At 43.5% G+C, this 19230-nt stretch overlaps 1 protein-coding gene and 1 long non-coding RNA gene across 2 annotated transcripts in view; one reads left to right on the top strand and one right to left on the bottom strand.

Annotated features, from left to right (window-relative positions):
* LOC145528813 (uncharacterized) overlaps positions 1 to 11136 on the top strand; it is a 319839-nt gene extending 308703 nt beyond the window's left edge. The window contains exons 6-7 of the long non-coding RNA XR_014070717.1: positions 9488 to 9690; positions 10400 to 11136. This is a non-coding gene — a long non-coding RNA (uncharacterized LOC145528813). The remainder of the gene's footprint in view (positions 1 to 9487; positions 9691 to 10399) is intronic.
* Positions 1 to 19230, bottom strand: part of LOC145528812 (uncharacterized) — a 612770-nt gene that overhangs the window by 19676 nt on the left and 573864 nt on the right. Inside the window, exon 7 of the transcript XR_014070713.1 lies at positions 2179 to 2353. The gene's annotated coding sequence lies outside the window, so the exon portion shown is untranslated. The remainder of the gene's footprint in view (positions 1 to 2178; positions 2354 to 19230) is intronic.

Here is a 19230-nt window from a genome sequence, read left to right as displayed (position 1 = left end):
GGAGAGCTTGTGCCCAAGTGGTGACTTCGGTGGAAGCTGGCACACTCATGTCTTACAAAGGAAGGTGCAAGAAAACAGGTGCACCGAGGCTGTGCCGCACCCTGGGGTGGAGACCGGTGGTTTGAGGAGACAGGAAAATTATGACACGGGCTCATCTCGAAGAGTGGGAAGTGAACATTATTAAAGTATTAAGATAACCAAGCAGTACTGAAGACCCAGTAAGGATCCATGATCATGAATTTAAACTGGAATCGGTCAACAGAAAGCACGTGCTTTTCTGAAGACTTGTTCTGTGGCCAGTGTGGAGTAAGAGCTAGTGGTACAACCAGGGTTAGAGTTCTCTGGGGGGAAGTGAACTGGAAGGAAAAGAGGGCAAGAGAGTTAACTTTTGAAAAGTGAATGGACCTAGAGACGATCATACAGAGTGAAGTAAGTCAGAAAAAAACCAAGTACCATATATTAAGTCATATATGTGAAACCTAGAAAACTGGTGTAGATGGACCTATTTGCAGGGCAGGAATAGAGATGCAGACATAGAAAACAGATGTGTGGACGTGGGAGGTGGTGCGGTGGTGGGGTGAATTGGGAGATTGGGATTGACATATATACAGTACCATGTGTAAAGCAGCTAATGGGAAGCTGCTGTATAGCACAGGGAGCTCAGCTTGGTGCTCTGGGATGGGTGGGATGGGGTGGTAGGTGGGAGGGAGGTCCAAGAGGGAGGAGATATAGGTATACATATCGCTAATTCACTTTGTTGTACAGCAGCAACTAATACAACACTGTGAAGCAATGATACCCCAATAAAAAACTGAATAAAAAAGCATACAGTATGATATAGTTGAATAAGGAATAAAGAAAAATGAGAGATCATGAAGAATGAACAAGAGTAAAGATTGATGATTTAGAGAGCTTGGTGTGATCAAAGCACAGCCGGAGTAGGGATGAGAGAACAGGAAGGGGAGTAAGGTTTAACGATCGGATATAAAACTCAGGGACAGTACAGTAGCCAGCGATAACAAGGTCCAGGGTCTACCTGTGGGAGTGGGTAGTGTTACAAACTAGGGGAAAAGGCCACTGAAGGTGAGGGGGGGCAAGGCCATGTGAGCAAGGAGTTCTTCTCAAGGATCTTGAAGACATCAATAAAGATAATAGCTGAAGGAGTAGAAACAACAGATTCACATACTGACACCTTCTGTGAACAAAGGAAGGTACCAAGAGGTCAGCAGATGGCAGCTACAAGAGAGGTGAGACAGTCTGACATGAACGACAAAGATGACTGAAGGCTTCGGGAGGGACAAGTACAAAGAGGACAGAGACACCCACCTCACTACAGAACCCCGAGGGTTATCTGTGCGCACGTACTAAGTTGCTTCAGTCGTGTCTGACTCTTTGCGACCAATGGACAGTAGCCTGTCTTCCTGACCCAGGGATTGAACCCGCATCTCTTTTGTCTCCTGCTTTGGCAGGTGGGGTCTTAACCACTAGCTCCACCTGGAGAACTCCAAGGTTATCAGTATTAATGACTAAGTTACTCTCTTTGAATCTAAATAAGTGATATCATGTGGACACTATAATATCTGTTCCACCAACAGCTATAGCTAGAAAGGGACAGGATTGATTCGAGTTTAACACACATGTTTCATTTTCATCCTATTATATAAAGACAGTTAACCTCACCCACTCACAGAGGTACTCTAGGGAATAACTAGCTGTTAAACACACAAGTGTTTGAAATTATAGTATATTCAACTCCATTATTCATTTTAAGATTTGCTTGTTTGAAACTTTGACACTGTAGGGAGATATGGAGAATTGTGAAACAATGACTAGGAAGCACTAGACTGGGAAGAAGTTACATTCCCATAGATTACATTGCATATTTATAATTTCCTTTTCCCTCTCAAATTGTGAACATCATTTCACACTAAAGAATGAACATTCTCTTTGGCTGTGTAAAGCTAATAATGCAAAATTATCAGTATATCTGGGGTAAAATTTACAGAAACAACTTAAAATACACACTTCTCTTAAGCCAAATGTATTGGCTCTGATGATACCCTAAGATACATCCATTTCTATCTGTCCTTTTAAAATAATGTATCTCACAAGGAGGATAAGCAGAGAACATATTATACAACACAACTGTTTTTTTCTTCATTTCACGTTCATGATTACCTGAGTCACAGATGACGTGTGATCCAAACCAGTAACATATGTCTGGGCCTGACAGAGGACGTTTTTCATCTTCTGAGCCCGGGTTACATCTTCAGCAGCAGGTGTCATGAATCTAAGTGAAGTGAAACAAGCTTCTAAATTCACTTCTCAGGTTCAACATACTTCAGAGTGTTTCCTGGGACCAGAAATAAAAGGAAGATTTTTGTCTTTCTATTCTAAACCATGGAAGTCTAGCTCACTTCCAGACTTGATAAGTTTGGGTAATTCATTTTTTTTGTGAAAGTTATTTATACTATTATATTTGCGGGTCTTCGTTGCCGTGTGCGGGCCTTCTCCAGCGGCAGTGAGTGTGGGCCGCTCTGCGTTGAGCTGTGCTGGCTTCTCGCTGTGGTGGCTTCTTTCCTTGCGGAGCACAGGCTCTAGCTGCACAGGCTTAGCTGCTCCGTGGCACATGGGATCTTCCAGGACCAGGGCTCGAACCTGTGTCCCCTGCCTTGGCAGGCGGATTCTCAACCACTGATCCAGCAGGGAAGTCCCTCATTTTATTTTATGTGGTGCTTCTTCGTTTGGTCAGAGGCCAGTTACCTGGCTCACCTTTCCCGTCCTTTGCCCCAACCCTTTCCTCTGCACATCTTTGATCCTGTTGGATCACAGAAGTATGGGAGCAATTCCTCTACCCTAAATGAGTGTTCATACCTCCTTGCCTTTCCTGGTACTTGGAACCTCTTAGCATCTAGAGCCTCTGGAGCATGTCAACACATTCTTCAATGTGCAGGGAAAGCATTGCCTTCCTTATGAAGCCTTTCCAGTCCACTGCCGCCACCTCTCTCCCAGTCAGTCATCCCCTTGCCCTTCTTTCATGTGCATTTGAAGATACATCAGTCACTGTTAGAGTGGCCATAACACACAATGTCCAAACCAGGGAATTTCTGAGACAAAGGTAGTCCATTGTTAATAATTATGCTGGGACACCATGTGTAAACTATGACTGCCTTGGCTAGCCAAGATGTGTGATCAGCCTAATTACATTATGTATGGCATTGCATGGTGGAACCATTCTTTTCCTGCATTCAGTTTGTGAGGGCAAGGTTGTTTTGTTCTCCGTGCCAGTGACGTTTAAATACCTTGGACATCTACTGCCTTACCATCACCTTTCTTCTAACAAAGGTGTCTTTACGGAATCGCTGTGCCACATTCTTTGTAGTCTTCTAATTTTGGCCATGTCGTCTGGATGGTGATGAACCTCCCCACTTTGCCCCATGTGAGTAAGGACATGACTTAAGTTTGATGGGTCAAAGTGACAACACAAGTCACTGGCCAGCCCCCTTCCATCAGTGATTGGTTCAGATCTGCACATGGTGGTCTAATTAGAGCCAATCTTAGGGGTTTTGTTCCTACTGTGAAGGGGAAAGTCAACTTTCACTTTAGTTGCTATACTGTGAGCCAGCCTGGGGACCATCAGCTCTAAGGAGAGCTACTCATGAGAATTCAGGGAACATGGAAGAAAACAGAACCAAGAATCAGTTCAGTTCAGTTCAGTCGCTCAGTCCTGTCTGACTCTTTGTGACCCCATGAACCGCAGCACGCCAAGCCTCCCTGTCCATCACCAACTCCCTGAGTCTACCCAAACCCATGTCCACTGAGTTGATGATGCCACTCAGCCATCTCATCCTCTGTCGTCCCCTTCTCCTCCTGCCCTCAATCTTTCCCAGCATCAGGGTCTTTTCCAATGAGTCAGCTCTTTGCATCAGGTGGCCAAAGTGTTGGGGTTTCAGCTTCAGCATCAGTCCTTCCAATGAACACCCAGGACTGATCTCCTTTAGGATGGACTGGTTGGATCTCCTTGCAGTCCAAGGGACTCTCAGAGTCTTCTCCAGCACCACAGTTCAAATGGATCCCCCCCAAAACCACTGGAGCGTTTGTCTCCAGTGTTGCCTGCAGCTCGCTTTGTTTACTCAGCACTTTTGAGTTACATGAACCCATAAACTCCCTTTTCTCTAAAGTCAGTTAAGCTTTGTTTCTTTGCAGAAAAAAAAAAAAAAAAAAATTATTTTTTCTTGACTGAGGCCTGGGTCATTGGAGGCACTCTAAGTATTGGGTGATTGAGTTGAGTGAACAGAGTTGGGGTTCCTTGTAGGTGGTCTCAGGACTGGGAATGACCAGAGGTAACTCTCCCACCTGTAGCTCCCAGGAGCCTATAGTCAGCTGACCTGTCTTGCAGGAATGCTGTCCTAGCAGTGCTTCCTTTAAGGAGGAGCTCAAGGTAGTAAACAAAGGCTCTCACTTTTGTTTGTTTCTTTATTTTTCTGCTTTATAGACACTTTTTTTTTTTTGCCATTGGTGACTCAATAGCACTTTGGGGACAGCCAGTGGTTAAGAACTTGCCGGCCAATGCAGGAGACGCAAGAGACATGGGTTTGATCTCTGAGATGGGCAGATCCTTTGGTGGAGAGCATGGCAACCCACTCAAGTATGCTTGCTAGAGAATCCCCATGGACAGAGGAGCCTGGTGGGCTACATGGGGTCTCAAAGAGCCAGTGACTAAAGTGACTTAACACTCATGCACAGTGAGGTAAAAGGAGGTGTTACCTCTAGCTATTGCTTATAAAGGTAACTAACTCAAGGTCTGAAGTACAACATTAAGATAAAAACCATCTTCTCCCAGATAAATTAGGAGTTGGGGATTAAAATATGTACACCACTCTATATAAAATCGGTAAACAAGGACCTACTGTATAGCACAGGGAACTGTAATCAATTTCTTGTAATGACCTATAATGGAAAAGAATCTAAAAAAGTATATATATATATGTATAACTGAATCAGTTTGCTGTACACTTGAAACTAACACAAGATTGTAAATTAACTATACTCCAATTAAAAAAAATCTCCCCAATAATTCTTCTACCCCTTCTTTTACGAAGACAAGGGAACTTTATCCAGGCACATACACTTTAGACAGCCAGTTTGGTCTCACTCTCCCAACACAGTTCTCACATCTCCTCTAATCTAAAAGACCTCATGTATATGTATTATATTGCTTCAGTCGTGTCCAACTCTTTATGAACCTATGGACCGTAGCCTGCCAGGCTCCTCTGTCCATGGGATTCTCCAGATAAGAATACTGAAGTGGGTTGCTATGCTCTTCTCCAGGGGATCTTCCCAATCCAGGATCGAACCTGCATCCCCTGTGGTTCCTGCATTGCAGGTGGATTCTTTACCACTGAGCCACTAGGGAAAATATCTATTAGGAATAAACTTTATTTGGGGGGCCCGTGGATAAAAATTCACCTCTACTCCTTTGAACCAAGCACTAAATAGTGTTAACATTAGTATATGAAATGATAGGTTAATATCATCTCCCAACTGTCAGTTATTAACCAGCTTGGCTCTAATGACCCATGTAGGTGTCAAGAGCTCTTACCAGTGATGACTGTGACACAAGCGCTCTGGGGCTACACTCCAGAGGCCCAAAGGACACCCTCTCCCTTCTCCTCTGTGACTTTGCCAGGTGGCTTACATTACTTCATGGGGGTATTGATCTTAAATTCTTCCAAATCTATTCTTCATATAGTTCAGTCATTTTTAGCATCATAATTTAGAGCATATTTTCCAGCTTAAATCTCTTCACTGGATTTTCATTCTCTCAGAATAAAATCCAAGCTTCTTGGCATATTCTATAATGTCCTTGCCTGCCTGGTACCACCATATGCAAATTGTGTATCAGTCAGGTTCTTCCTCACTGAACTCTGGCCAGAGTCTTTGTCTAACATCTCAAAAGTGCTGTATTCATCTCAACCTCAGGGCCTTTGCACAGGCTATTCCTTCTGCCTGGAAGTTTGTTTTTTGTCCTCCTTCCAACTACCACCCTCCACTTTTTCTTGCTCTAAACCTCTTATTGCATTTGGTAATTGCACTTTCATGGGCTTGCTTATTTAATATCTCTCCTCCCTAGAGTGTGGGCTTCCTAGGTGGCACTAGTGGTAAAGAATCTGTCTGCCAATGCAGGAGATGCCAGAGATGCAGTTTCGATCCCTGGGTCAGGAAGATCCCCTGGAGTAAGAAATGGCAACTCACTTCAGTATTATTGCCTGGGAAATTCCATGGACAGAGGAGCCTGGCGGGCTACAGTCCATGGGGTCGCAAAGAGTTGGACACGACTATGCATGCACCCATACATCACACACACTAGAGTGTAAGCTCTGGGAAGACAGGTGGAGATCTGATCTGCTTTTTTTAATCACTCTGTTCACTGGAACATAGAAGGTACTCAATAAATAGTTGTTGAAATATGATAAAATCATATGATGACATACAGTTCATACACTTAGGTCAGCAACACCTTCCCCATTCTAAGTGACCCATGAGAGTGCTGTCCTTTCTACTCTAGTCCTAGAGTACATGCCCCTCAAAGACTTTTTAAAATCATAAATATTAGAGCTAAAAGATACACTGGAATTATTTGTTCACAGATGGAAAACTGAGGTTTATAAAGCTGAGGTGACTCACCTTGGGAGGGGTCTCGTCTTCACTCCTCTGGGTTCTTTGGAGAGGGAATATTTCCTAAGCACTCCTGCCTTCTTACTTCCCCTTGGAGGTGGAGTGAGTTGACTGGAGTGAGTTGGAGAGAAAGTAGGTGTGTGGGTTCAGCCCTCAGCACCTCTTTAGCGTGGGGCTCTGTCACAGGGCGTGCGCCTTCTGCTCATCCTCCCCCCAAGTATGCAGGATTAGGCTGTGCCGTGGGAGGCCCGCAGCTGGCTAGTTGGGCTTCTGACTGGGTATCGTGACGGAGGGTTGTCTAATTCAGGTTCCATATTTTCAGGGCCATGGTGCCTACACATGTAAGCTCTGTTCTCAAGTCCATCTTTTCTTAGTTTTTTGGCTGTGCTGGGACTTCGTTGCTGTGCGGGCTTGTCTCTACTTGTGGAGAGTGGGGGCTACCCTCTAGTTGCGGGTCACAGGCTTCTCATTGTGGTGGCGTCTCTCCTGGCAGATCACGGGCTCTAGGACATGTGGGTTGAGTAGTTGTGGCTTGCAGGCTCTAGAGCACAGGCTCAGTAGTTGTGGATGAGCTTAGCTGCTGCTTGGCATGTGGTATCTTCCTGGACCAGGGATGGAACTCGTGACTCCTGCATTGGCAGGCAGATTCTTTACCACTGAGCCACCATGGCAGCCTTATCTTTCATTAGTTTAAAAGGAAATAGTTTTCCGATTCCTCTTCCTGTTTGACTTGGTTCGTAAGTGGGTGAGTTTGTCCCCTTGTATCTCAACACCAAAGCTCCACAGCTGGTCAGGGTTAGGGACTAGAAATCCAGTCTCCCCAAGATCCAGCTCTGATTTCCAGGGGTCAAATGCACACCTCAGTTAGCATCACCCCATCTACCTTCCCAGACACCCCAGAACTGCCTCTCCTATGGTCAGCACCCCAACCCAGGGCTGCAGGGGCAACACTGTCCTTGGATCCGTGCTTTCCCTCCACTGATTTTGGTTAAAGTCATATTTATAATAATTTCATCATGAGGCTAGTGAAATAAATGTTTATAGAACCAACTTTATAGAAAACTTGGGTAGTGATCAGATTAAAATAAATAGAAATATCTCATTATGAGTTACTTTGGTTATAAATACATTGTTTATCATCATGTTCATTTTTACTTTTCCCCCAGTTATTTTGTCAGTTCTCTAATTCTGCATTTTATTTTAGATTATTTCGTGCAGCCTCTTGAAAGCTATCATTTCACTGACATTTATCTGGATATGAGATCAGGATATTAGCCCTCTTGTGGTTGATGCATATTTCAGTTAATCTTGACTAAGAAGAGACTGTAGTCTGTTTTATTATTACTATAACATTAATACTTTTAATATAATATTTCTAATGAACCAACAGGGGAACTTTTGCATGTTTAAATGGAGTATTAAAAAGTTGTTGGGTGTAATTATGACCTTACTTGTCAAAACAAATACCTTCCCTAATCATCCTGGAAACAGGGGAATAGAAAATCACTTATGAAGAAAAATCGAAAGAAGCTTGTCTTCATTGAGAATCCTTAACCATTCTCTTATTGTTGCAACTTAAAAAGCAAAAGAAATAATAATAATATAAATAAAATAAAACTTTAGCAAACAAACAATACTTTCTCCTATGTAGTCATGCTCTTTTGCTCTAGTGGCTCAAAGGGTTAAAGCATTTCACATTGTGCCTTTGGAGAAGCAATAGGGCAATGGATGGTTTTCACTGAAGTATTCCTTCCTTTTCAGTTAGAAGACTGGCTGTCTAAACCTTTTTCTGTGTCAAGGTGGTATATGTCCTTCTCAGTTTGGAGGCTGTGTGCTATATTTTGGAGACTCAACTGACTTCAGTATAGTTAGATCTAGAGCTTTGATTTCTCGTATTTTTGTTTCTTCCTACTATCTATCAATCAGCCAACAATTATCCACAAAAGAATACCCTCTGAATATAGAAATATGCTAGATCTTACAGAAACCAGAAAAAAGTTTTCTGTTTTTTAGTTCATACTAGCTCAAAGCTTATCATTGGGTTGGAACAGACAGATGTGTCTTGCTGCTTCTTTTGTTTATTTTTTAAAATTAATTCTTTAATTGGAGGATAATTACTTTACATTATGATGGTTTTTGCCATACATTTATATGATGGTTTTTGTCATACATTTATATGACTGCAAGGAGATCCAATCAATCCATCCTAAAAGAGATCAATCCTGGGTGTTCATTGGAAGGTCTGATGTTGAAGCTGAAGCTCCAATACTTTGGCCACCTCATGCGAAGGGTTGACTCATTGGAAAAGACCCTAATGCTGGGTAGGATTGGGGGTGGGAGGAGAAGGGGACGACAGAGGATGAGATGGTTGGATGGCATCACCGACTTGATGAACATGGGTTTGGGTAAACTCCGGGAGTTGGTGATGGACAGAGAGGCCTGGCGTGCTGCAATTCATGGGGTCGCAGAGAGTCGGACACGACTGAGCGACTGAACTGAACTGAACTATATGTCTCAGCCACGATCTTAAACCCCCCTCCCACCTCCCTCCCCACTCTATCCCTCTGGTTTTATTCCAGAGCACTGGCTTTGGGTGCCCTGCTACGTGCATTGGACTTTCCCTGGTCATTCCTTTTGTTTATTTTAAAGCCACAATGCTACTCCCTTACTTAAAGTAACTCCAGTTAACGCCACTGCCTATATTGGTTGGGAGTTTTGGCTAAGCTGCTGAGAGAGACTTCAAGACACAGGGGCTTGAAGTCTTCCACAGGCTTCCACCCTGATGGAAGTTCATTTCTGTCTCCCACAGTTGTCAGGAAGTGGACGACCCAGGTTGGTGCAGTGGTTCTGCCCCACGAAACCATTCACCACCTCGAGTTTCTTTCATCCTGTGTCTCCACCATCCTCAAGGGCATTTTCCTCATTTCCATGGTCAAAGACTGGTCAATGCATACATGTGTCTCAGCCTTCAGAAAGGAGACGTTAAGTTGATGACACACACCTTCATTTTGTGTAAGTGTAATAGACATAACAATATTTACTAGTATCCAGTTCTTTTCTACTGATAGGCACATGGAAGATTACAATTCTTCATTCGTGTGATTAGGGACAGCCATGTGACTAGTGTTGACCAGAGGGACAGGAGCTAGTGTAGCATGAGTTACCTGCGTGCCAAGGTTTTCACTGATGGGCTTGATTCTCCAGCCCCTGCTCCCCTTGCCAGGATGACCAAAAAACATGTTGATGAGCAGATGTGACAGGATCCTGTGGGGTACCTTTGTCAAGTTTACGATTAACCTCTCTATTTGAACCTGTATTCTTTTTCTTGTTCAAAAATCTGTTCTCCTCGAGATTGAGGAGAATCAAAGAATCAAAGATTGAGGAGAATCTGTAACTGAGCAGAGAAGGGCTTCCCTGGTGGCTCAGAGGGTAAAGAATTCGCCTGCAATGTGGGAGACCTGGGTTCGATCCCTGGGTTGGGAAGATCCCTTGGAGCAGGGCATGGCAACCCACTCCAGTATTCTTGCTTGGAGAATCCCATGGACAGAGGAGCCTGGTGGACTCCAGTCCATAGGGTCACAAAGAGTCAGACATGACTAAGTACAGAGCAGGATCTTATGGGACCTTCCTGGGACAGGCCTTCCCCATATCCTCTGCTTTAGCTCCTCTCAAAGTACACAGATACTAGTATTTGATGCAAATTTCCTGAACTGTTTTGCAGATGTGAAAACCCCCCACCAAATGGAAGAAGTACTTGAAGACCATGAACACATACCCCAGGCCTCCTGGAGCCTAAAGACTGATGATGTAACCCCCTGGACACCACCCTGCTGCCTCACTATCGGTCAGTCAGAGAACTGTGCACAGCCCACCACGTAACCTGCAACCCATGCCCTTCAACTGCCCTTTAAAAATGCTTTGCTGAAACTCTTTGGGGAGTTCTAGACTTTTCAAGGCATGAGCCACCATGTCTCCTTGCATGGCCTTGTGATAAACCTTTCTCTGCCCCAAATTCCGACGTTCAGTTTGTCCTCATTGTTAACAATCTGAGAAGGAAACCTGCACGAATCCTGAGTGAATGTGAAGAAGCCCCTGGGCTTGCAACAGACTTTTGTGAGCAAGAAATAACCTTGTGCTGTTTATTCCACAGCATAACGTATCCCCCTCTGATTTTAAAGCAGATGCTGTGGACGCTGTACACCTGATTTCTGCTCACATGTTATGGATGAGAACATTGTTGCACAGATAGTCCTGGTTCAAGGGCCAGCAGGGCTGTGTATACTCCATCACTATGGAAACAGAGAGGGCAGGTAATGGGGGGCAGTCGGCACTTCGCTTGCTTGGAATGTTCTCCCACGCCTTGCTCTGCGCACAGCCCACATCCTCCAAAGCACAGCCTTCTGCAAACTCCTCAATATTCTGCTTTCTCTCTCCTCTGAATTCAGATTGCTCTGTTTACAACCTTTTATTAGGTGTCATTCATTTTAAGAGGATACAGAGGGACCTCCCTGGTGGTTCAGTGGTTAGGACTCTGCACTTCCAATGCAGGGGGCACAGGTTGATCCCTGGTCATGGCATTAAGCTCCTGCATGCCTCGGGGCATGGCCAAAAAGTATACATATATATATATATATATATATAAAGTCAAGGGTTTTGGGCTACTTACCCACATCCAGGCATTGTGCAAGGTGTGTCCTGAAGATGTAATCTCTCACTTCCAGACTTGAAGTTTCCCCTGCCTAGAATGATGACCCCCCCACCCCAAATGACATGGCCAATAAATACCCTTTGGTTTTTTTTTTTAATAATTTTTTTTAAATTTTTGGCTATGCCAGGTCTTCATTGCTGTGCAGGCTTTTCTCTAGTTGCGGCAAGTGGAGGCTACTCGCTTGTTGTGGAGCCTGGGCTCTAGGGTACCCAGCCTTCAGTAGTTGTGGTTCCTGGGCTCTAGAGCACAGGCTCGACAGTTGTGGTGCATGGGCTTAGTTGCTCCGAGGAATGTGGGATCCTCCTGGATCAGGGATCGAATCCACGTCTCCTGCATTGGCAGGTGATTCTCTACCACTGAGACACCAGGGAAGCCCTTCTTTGGTTGAGTATATGAAGAGTCAGCAGTATGATGGCAAAGGAGAGTATATTCAGTGGCAGTGCCCTACTGGCAGACATGGAGAAGGAAGGAAAATCCCGAGGCAGACTGCAGGGTTCATGAGGACAGGGATCAAGACTGTCTTGGATCCTGCCTTATCTCCCTCCAGTGCCAGTCACTGGGCCTGGCACTAAAGCATGTGCTTAACACATCTTTGTTGTTTCCCTGGGGAATGAGGCAAGCCTGATGGGTGTCTACAAGAATCTTGGGACACAAGATTGGACCGGTACATAGGGTGGGACCACATTTTGAGTAGTCAGTCATGGATTTTTGAGTCTTCATGTGCTTGAAAATAAGCATAAGCTGTTTCGCTTTTTTTTTTTTTTTAAGGGAGTCACAGAAAGTTTAAACTGGTACTGGTTTGGTAAGTGAGTTTAGATATAAATATTAAAGTAAAAAAAAAAATAAGTTGGGACTACAGTGATAAAAATCTAGGCTGGGATGGCAATGGTAGTCCTCAACACAAAAGGGCAGATCTGATGCACATTTCAAAGGGAGGATCAACAGGAATCGGTGATGGAGAATTTAAGGTTAAAGAAAGAAATGAAGGACGTCCCTGGCTGGCTAGTTTACGACTTTGCCTTCCAATCAATGCAGGGAGTGCTGGTTAGATCTCTGATTTGGGAGCTAGAATCCCACATGTCTTGTGGCAAAAAAACAAAACATAAAACAGAAACAGTATTGTAACAAATTTAATAAAGACTTTGAAAATGGTCCACATCAAAAAAAAATCTTAAAAAAAAAGAAAAAAATGATTGAAAAGAGCAATTGAGGGTTCCAGCCTAGAATTCCGAAATAAGCACTGTATCATTAAAGAGATAAATGTTACAAAAGACACCTGTGATGAGTTTAATTTGATGCCCTGTTTTATCTGCCCTGAGGGAGGAAATCTATAGGAGAATGTGGAGCAGGCAGCTGAGGCCTGGAGAGCAGGTGTTGTCTGTAATGAAGATATAGCCTGGGGAGCCACATTCTGTGCAAGACCCAAACAGACCTCCGCTCAGCTTTGATCTTTTCCAGCATATGTTATGGTAAACAGGACAAGTCCTCAATACAACTGTCAAGTGGGCCTTGCCCTCCTGTGGACTATTCTGCTAGTGGAGCTCCTGAACTGTCTGTAAGGGCTAATGTATAATAAGGGACAGGAAGATGCCAGATCATCCAAAGGAAGGGCAGGGTAGAGGATAACTGGAGGGCTAGAGAGGGCTTCCCTGGTGGCTCAGTGGTAAAGAATGTTCCTGCCAATGCAGGAGACCCTAGAGACGAGAGTTCGATCCCTGGGTTGGGAAGATCCTTTGGATTATGAAATGGCAACCCACTCCAGTATTCTTGCCTGGAAAAATTCCAGGGACAGAAGAGCCTGGAGGGCTACAGTCCCTGCAGTCACAAAGAGTTGGACACGACTGAGCTATGGAGCACAGACAGAGAGTGGTAGAAGGAATACATCCCTGAAGGAATGGCATGGTTGCAATTGCAGAGGTCTAGAGAAGAGGCACATAGGCAACATCTAAAGCGCTATAGAGATAAAAGATGTGTGCATGTACATGTGTATATATAGTCAAATGCAAATGTATTCAGAAGAGCTCAGCAAAAGTATCTCTGCCCACCCGCCCTGCTCTTCAGTTGTGTTTCAAACCATCTACCTATTCCTCCATTTATTCAATAAGGACTTAGTACCATTTACATGCCTGACACTGTGGATGTGGAAAAAAACAGGCAGACGCGGTCTCTGCCCTTACAGGACCTATATATTAAAGGTGATACAGATGATGAATACATACAAATTAATTAATTCACTAAGATCTTGGTAAGTGAAAAGGAGAGAACTACGTGCTCTTAATTCTATCACTCTTGCCTCAGAGTAAGAGCGGAGCTAGAGCCCTGCAGAAGCAGAAGGCACTCTGAGTCAGATCACCGGGAAGACACTAGCCTGGTGGTCTGCGGCCCTGACCATGGACTCACAGAGACACAGCCACCTCCCGCGTGCCACCTGCGGTCTTGGCACTGAGACCAAAAGGCAATCTCAACGAGAGCAGAGGTCTGCCTTCAGCTTTGGAGGCTTGGAAATACTCACCCAGCATTCTCCTCACTTGGTTCCAGTTTTGGTCTGTAAGTCAAGAAAGGAAACAAAGGGACCTGAGTGTGGTGAAAAAGTGGGTGCTCAAGAAGAGACAGTAACGGGGGAGGCTTTGGGTGAGAGCAAAAGGACTACAGATGTCTAAATTATCTTACATTTAATTTCTGTTTTCTCCTTTTCTAACCTTTGGATCATGAATTTGTTGGGTTATTGAGTCTGGACTGGTATTGCTGGCTGGGAGCACTAAAGATCCTAGCTCCATAGACTCTGAAGTGTCTGAAGCCAGTGTGCCCAGAGACCCTGTTCTCCCCAAGTTACAGCTGTGGGACTATCTTGTTGGCTAGGCCCTTCTGCCAGGGGATTTTATCCCCAGGGACCAAGCCCATGGCCATGTATGCTTTAGCTTAGGGGTCACTGGCTGCCTTGGATTTGCTCCCACCTTTACTCCCCCAAACAATGGCAAAACTGCTGTTGGAGCTATCAGGACATCTGACACTGATCTTCAGAGGGGAGGATGTTGGGCAGGCTGCATGGAACAGGCAGGTGTTGGAGGATTTTAGGAGAAACAGATGCCCTCTGGATGGCTCATATTTTAGGCATATCTTTACAAGAAAAGAGATGGTCTAGGGAGAAAGAGTGTTTCAGTTCTTAGCGATGTTGGCGGGTATGTGTGGATATGAAGAAAGTCAGACTTTTCGGGATACATATCAGAGAAACTGATCGCAAACTTGTCTGAGTTAATACATATATATCATGAAGTGAAAACTTTTATAAGGAATCCGGGAGAGCTTTGAGTAAATATAATACATAATATAGTTATTACAGTGACCGAGGATGAGATGGTTGGATGGCATCACTGACTCAAAGGACATGAGTTTGAGCAAACTCCAGGAAATAGTGAAGAACAGGGAAGCTTGGAGTTCTGCAGTCCACAGAGTCAAAAAGAGTCAGACGCAACTGAGTGACTGAGCAACAACAATAATAGTTACTAAATTATTTTTAAGGATTTAAAAAGTGTAGAAACTTGATTATTCAATATAAAAATTTATATTCATTTAAAAAAATTTATTATCATTTCTGCCTATGTATAATTTATTTAGAAAACCTCTATTTATAGCTTGCAATGTAAAGGCAATTTGTTTCTTTACAAAATTTGTAAGGTGTCGTTTCTCAGTTCAACAGCGTACAATGTAGTAGAGGCAATGAAAAATATGTATACTGGTAGCTAAAATAAGAATAATTTAAATGAAGTGATGAGAGAGTTCAGAGAATTGGTTTGAGCCTCAGGTGATGGAGAAAAATATCTTGCTGGAGGCAGCATTTAAACTAGGATTTGTTGGCGTTCCAGGTAGAAGGAATTTGTGTTAAAATTACAGAGCTACAATAAACCAACACTGAGCAACTCAGTGTGGCAAAAAAAACACCCCAGAATAAAACAGGAAGCAACCCGATAAGGTCTGGGGGCCCTGGGTGAGGCTCAGGAGCGTGGACTTCAAGGAGAAAGCCTGGCATCCTTTCGAGCCACAGAGCTGAAAGATGCAGTGGTGTGTTATGAAGGTCACATTGATAACAGGCTGGGGTAACTCTCCAGGAGGAGAGAAATGAAGAGGAAAAGGGGAAAGCAAGGGGATAAGGTTTCTGTTTGTGGTAGTGATTTAGGATGGGGCAGACTTAATGGCTTCCCTTGTGGCTGAGCGGTAAAGAATCTGCCTGCAATGCAGGACATGGGTTTTATCCCTGGGTTGGGAAGATCGTCTGGAGAAGGAAATGGCAACCCACTCCAGTATTCTTACCTGGAGAATTCCATGGACAGAGGAGTCTGTTGGGCTATAGTCCACGGGGTCGCAAAGAGTTGGACATGACTGAGCGACTAAACTACGATGACAGACTTAATGGAGGGGCTTCTCTGGTGGCTCAGACAGTTAATAACCTGCCTGCAATGCAGGAGACACAGGTTCGACCCCTGGGTGGGGAAGATCCCTGGAGAGGGAGGGCAACTCACTCCAGGATTCTTGCCTGGAGAATTTCATATAGAGGAGTCTGGAGGGCTATAGTCCATGGGTTTGCAGAGTCGGACACAACTGAGCAAGTAACACTTTTATGAGACTTGATGAATAAATATTCCAAAGGGAAGGGCAGTGCAAGAGGAAAATTAAATATAACAATGAGATTAAGTCTCAAATCATTGAGAGGAATGTCAAGATCGTAAATGGAAGGGTTAGTCATCCCACTCCTGCCTACTCTGTGATCTCAAATAGGGAAAAGGTGGTGTGAGGGGGTACAGACAAAGGCAGCTGAGAGCAAGGGTTTCCTAGCATTAGTCCATGACTCTTGAGTCACCTGCCAAATACAGGAGAGGCATGGATAAGAAGGTGTAATCCTGAGCTAGCTTCCACATAAACCTGAGGAGCTCAGTCAGATGTGACTCAGCCTTAGGAACAGAGAGATTGCAATCCATAAAAAAATCTCCTTAGCTTCTTACCCTCTCAAGGAAGAGAACCTCCTGTTTAAAGGAAAAATCTGGCAGATTTGCTATATAACGGTCTCAGTAATTTGGCAAGTTTCAGTTTAAGAAAAACTGTCACAGACACTACAGATTTCTACCCATCTATCCCTCCCCATTTCCACAGGGATGTTGTAAGGATATATAAAACAATATACTACATGTAAAAAAATTACTTTTCTATAAAAAATTGCTATGTAGGATATTATAGAGCCATAAAAAGTACTACATGGATATTACAATATATCAGAGAAATCTGGAATTATTTTGTTTTGTTCTTCTCAATTTATATTCAACTTTCTTGCAAAAAGAATGTAAAGGAGTTTGTTTATGGTTTATCATTTTTAAGAGCTTGCTATACATGTTGATGAGGGGAGTAATAGGAAAGAAAATACTTTAAAACAAGCACAGTGTCCTGGTAGTAGTAGTGTTGGCCAAACAGACACCCTGGACATTGTTAAGGGACCCACGATCACAGCACTAGACAGTCAGGCCACATGGGGCTTGTCCAGGTGCTAAATTACAGTCTCTGCCTCCTGAGACACTACTATGCCAGGAAACTTTACCTACTGAAGTGGTTCATATTAAGGACATGTTCCTACCGAAGGCTTTGAGAAAGAGGCTTCTGGTTACATTAAATATCCGCTCATCTAGTGGCCACTGGCTGACACTGCATGCTCCCAGTTCTGCCATTTGAAAGAAAAATATGAGAATTGGAAAAAGATCATTTTTTAAATAATAAGTATTACTACTAACTCCCATCACATCCTCATATCATATAACAAGTTAGCATACTTGGCAGAAAGAGCAAAAGTATGTTTATCTTAGGGGCAGCATTTGCTCTCCTTGGATATATTTAAATGCTTTTGTTGTTGTTCAGGGTTACAGACTGGTAGACTTGTTTTCTGATTCTCAGCACTCTTGAATTACATTCATTACTTTATAATGACATTAATAAGACTTCCTACAGCTCTGTCTGAATAGTAGTAGCTTAGTCACGAAGTCGTGTCTGACCCTGTGACCCCACAGACTGTAGCCTGCCAGACTTCTCTGTCCATGGGATTCTCCAGGCAAGAATATGGGAGTGGGTTGCAATTTCCTTTTCCAGAGGATCAAACTCAGGTCTCCTGCATTGCAGGCAGAATCTTCTGCATTGCAGATGGATTCTTTACCAACTGAGCCACCAGGGAAGCCTTTATAAATATCATGATGAGGGCACTTGATAGCTTCGCTCCTCAATCTGCCACTAGGGCATTTGAGTGCTTACTCTACTTCCTTTGTGACAGAATCTGCCACAGTGCAGGAGATGTGGGTTCGATCCCTGGATCAGGAAGATCCCCTGGAGGAGGGCATGGTAACCCACTCCAGTATTCTTGCCTGGAGAATTCCACAGACACAGGAGCCTGGAGGGCTACAGTCCATGGGTTCACAAAGAGCTGGACATGACTGAGTGACGAACACCTTTGACTTTTCTCTACTCTACTCCAGGTTACTGTAATAAGTCTCTATATTCATTTTCTCATAACAATTTTATGAGGCAGTTAACAGTACCTCTAAGTTATAAAGTTAAAAGCATGTACACTTCTTTCTAAAATAAAAGCTAATGAAACATATGTACGAATAGAAATCTATTTATTTCTCAGTAACAGAACTCAGTTCTTAAGCATCATTTCTGTTGATGACAGAAAACTTAATCTTGCCACACAGAGGCAAAGTTATGTATTTCTGATTTTACTTAGTGCTTCCTGGTTAACTGGTCACTCTATGATTCTCTTCCTTTCATTTCTGCAAGTATCCATGGGGAAAAGCTAAGTTCTAGGAAGTATATATATTACCCTGGCATTGGAGGATAGATAATTAGTCCTATGGTCACTAGATCTGTCCAGCCTGGTTATAGTGGGACGTACAGTCTCCAGTGGTTTTTCAGCTGTCTACATCTGTGACAGGAAGGTACCAGTTCCCCTTTCAGTTAATTTTTGTGTTTTGGGTCTATTCAGGTTATTCAGTGTCATGATTGCTCCAACCCTAAGGTTTCACAAGATCCATAGGACAACTCTCAGACAAAAGACACTTTAGCTTCTCTCTCACACCATTCTGTGATGCTTCCCTCTGGTCCGTCCATCTAGATATCCGCCTTAGACACTGCTATTCTACAACATCAGCACCAAGTTTGACTGTGGTTTCTCTGAGAGATTTTTCAGTCCCCTGGGACATGCCCTAGGAAGTAAGTTATCATTTCTCTTTACATTCATTATCCTCCAGTCTGTCCAGTTTCTATCACCACATTCCCCACCGCACCCAAAGCATATGCCCAGTGAGAAAGTGAGCAAATGCCCACTTAGGGAAACTTACCTGAATACTTCTGTTTTATTTATACATATTTTTTTCTTTCTCTTGCTGGTAGATGTCTATCTTATTTCAGGAATTATGACACTTTCCAGATCTTTCTTCTGAAAAGGCTTAGAAACAATGACCAATTCTATAGCAGTGAAATCCTTATAGAGCCCAGATTGCAGTCTTGAAATATCATCTTTCATTAAGAGACACCAAGACTTCCTGGAGAAAGGGCTAATTCCAGATCTGGGGCAGGAAATATACATAATGAGCCTGGAAAGTCTTGTCACACCAGATGGCAAGGAAATCATCAAAGGACACTCGAATCATGTCAAAAGGACTCAGGGGTCAACTTAGGAAGCTCTCATTGGCCAAAGATAGGATAATTTGAGCTTCAATAAAAATATGAATGGCAATTGATTGGAACCCATCAAATATGTTTAGTATTGTAAATTCATCTTAATAGTTAAAATATAATTGATCTTTTGAAGA

This window comes from Giraffa tippelskirchi, chromosome 12, assembly GCF_054371585.1.
Source record: "Giraffa tippelskirchi isolate mGirTip1 chromosome 12, T2T-mGirTip1v1.2.pri, whole genome shotgun sequence".
NCBI lineage: Eukaryota > Metazoa > Chordata > Mammalia > Artiodactyla > Giraffidae > Giraffa > Giraffa tippelskirchi.
Note: the sequence above shows the minus strand (reverse complement) of the source record. Positions and strands in the feature narration are given on the sequence as shown.